The sequence below is a fragment of the Erythrolamprus reginae genome, unplaced genomic scaffold (assembly GCF_031021105.1).
Source record: "Erythrolamprus reginae isolate rEryReg1 unplaced genomic scaffold, rEryReg1.hap1 scaffold_187, whole genome shotgun sequence".
Lineage (NCBI taxonomy): Eukaryota > Metazoa > Chordata > Lepidosauria > Squamata > Dipsadidae > Erythrolamprus > Erythrolamprus reginae.
This window is the reverse complement of record NW_027248570.1, coordinates 99,171-101,375: the sequence shown is the minus strand read 5'-3', so window position 1 is coordinate 101,375 and position 2,205 is coordinate 99,171. Positions and strand designations below refer to the sequence as shown.

General features: G+C 40.0%; 1 pseudogene; it reads left to right on the top strand.

Annotated features, from left to right (window-relative positions):
- Positions 1 to 5: 5 nt before the first annotated feature.
- Positions 6 to 1,507, top strand: LOC139155979 (zinc finger protein 135-like; annotated as a pseudogene).
- Positions 1,508 to 2,205: the final 698 nt, after the last annotated feature.

Below are 2,205 nucleotides of genomic sequence, written 5' to 3'. Positions count from 1 at the left end.
GTCAGAATTCCAGCCTGGTGCAACACCAGAGGACTCACACAGGAGAGAAACCCTTTGAATGTCCTGACTGTGAGAAAAGTTTTAGTCAGAATTCCAGCCTGGTGAAACACAAGAGGACTCACACAGCAGAGAAACCCTTTGAATGTCCTGACTGTGGGAAAAGTTTTAGTCAGAATACCAACCTGGTGCAACACCAGAGGACTCACACAGGAGAGAAACCCTTTGAATGTCCTGACTGTGGGAAAAGTTTTAGTCAGAATTCCAGCCTGGTGCAACACCAGAGGACTCACACAGGAGAGAAACCCTTTGAATGTCCTGACTGTGAGAAAGGCTTTAGTGATAATTCCAGCCTGGTGAAACACAAGAGGACTCACACAGGAGAGAAACCCTTTGAATGTCCTGACTGTGAGAAAGGTTTTAGTCAGAATTCTGACCTGGTGAAACACAAGAGGACTCACACAGGAGAGAAACCCTTTGAATGTCCTGACTGTGGGAAAAGTTTTAGTCAGAATTCCAACCTGGTGCAACACCAGAGGACTCACACAGGAGAGAAACCCTTTGAATGTCCTGACTGTGGGAAAAATTTTAGTCAGAATTCCGACCTGGTGAAACACCAGAGGATTCACACAGGAGAGAAACCCTTTGAATGTCCTGACTGTGGGAAAAGTTTTAGTCAGAATTCCGCCCTGGTGAAACACCAGAGGACTCACACAGGAGAGAAACGCTTTGAATGTTCTCACTGTGAGAAAGGTTTTAGTCAGAATTCCAGCCTGGTGAAACACCAGATGACTCACACAGGAGAGAAACCCTTTGAATGTCCTCACTGTGAGAAAGGTTTTAGCGATAGTTCCAGCCTGGTGAAACACCAGAGGACTCACACAGGAGAGAAACCCTTTTAATGTAGGAAAAGTTTTAGTCATAAGTTCAGCCTGGTGCGAAAACTTTTGAATGAACTGATTGTGGGAAAAGTTCTAACCTAGTGCAAAACCAGAGGACTCATACAGGAGGAAAACCCTTTCAATGTCCTGATTGTGGGAAAGGTTTCAGTCATAATTCCCATCTCGTGATACACCAGAGGACTCACACAGGAGAGAAACTCTTTGAATGTCCTGATTGCTGGATTGTTGCATCCCTCTCATCCTTGACACAAAGTGTTTCAACTCCTACCCTCAAAACGTTGCTACAGAGCACTGCACACCAAGACAACTAGACACAAGTATAGTTTTTCCCCAAACACCATCACTCTGCTAAACAAATAATTCCCTCAACACTATCAAACTATTTACTAAGTCTGCACTTTCCTCCCACTAATGACTGTATGACTGTAACTTTTTGCTTGTATCCTTAAGATTTTTATTAATATTGATTATTTCTTCATTTCTTATTTGACCCCTAAAATTATTAAGTGTTTTATCTCCTGATTCTTGACAAATGTATCTTTTATGTACACTGAGGGCATATCCACCAAGACAAATTCCCACTTGGGCAATAAATAATTCTATGAATATTCTTATTGTTGGAAAGGTTTTAGTCATAATTCTATCCTGATGAAATACCAAAGGACTCACACAGGAGAGAAACATTTTGAATGTTCTGGTTGTGGGAAAGGTTTCAGTCTTATTTCCCATCTTGTGATATACCACTGATGTTAAAAAAATTATGAACAGATTAAAAATCTGGCAACGGGCCTGGAAAAGCGGGAACAGCTGGCTCTGAAACAAGTAGGGATATACACGAAGAGGCAGTCAGGCGATAAATCACTGGATTGATGACCTTTTCGACAGGCAAATGTTCCGGCAATGATTTTTTTAATTTTTTTTCTCTCCAATCAGAAATACAATATAAAATACCAACAACATCAAATTGCATCACAATAAATCAATTTTGAGATAACGGTGTACAAATCCAATGCTACCTCCTTTATTTTTGACATCTGGACAAAAATAGCTTACATTATACTAATAAGCTATTAACTAATACACTTTTTAAGCTGTTCCTAATTTTGATCACCTCTAATTGATTTGGCTGTAATATTTCAAATTTCTCCATATCAATTTTCATGTACATTTATTAACCTTTTTAATAGTAAATGCCCTTTAAAATAAAAGAATCTATGAATAACCCCCCCCCCCCAAAAAACCTTCCAATAATGAATTCAAGGGGGGAAAGCCAAATAGTATACAGTGATCCCTCGATTTTCGCGGG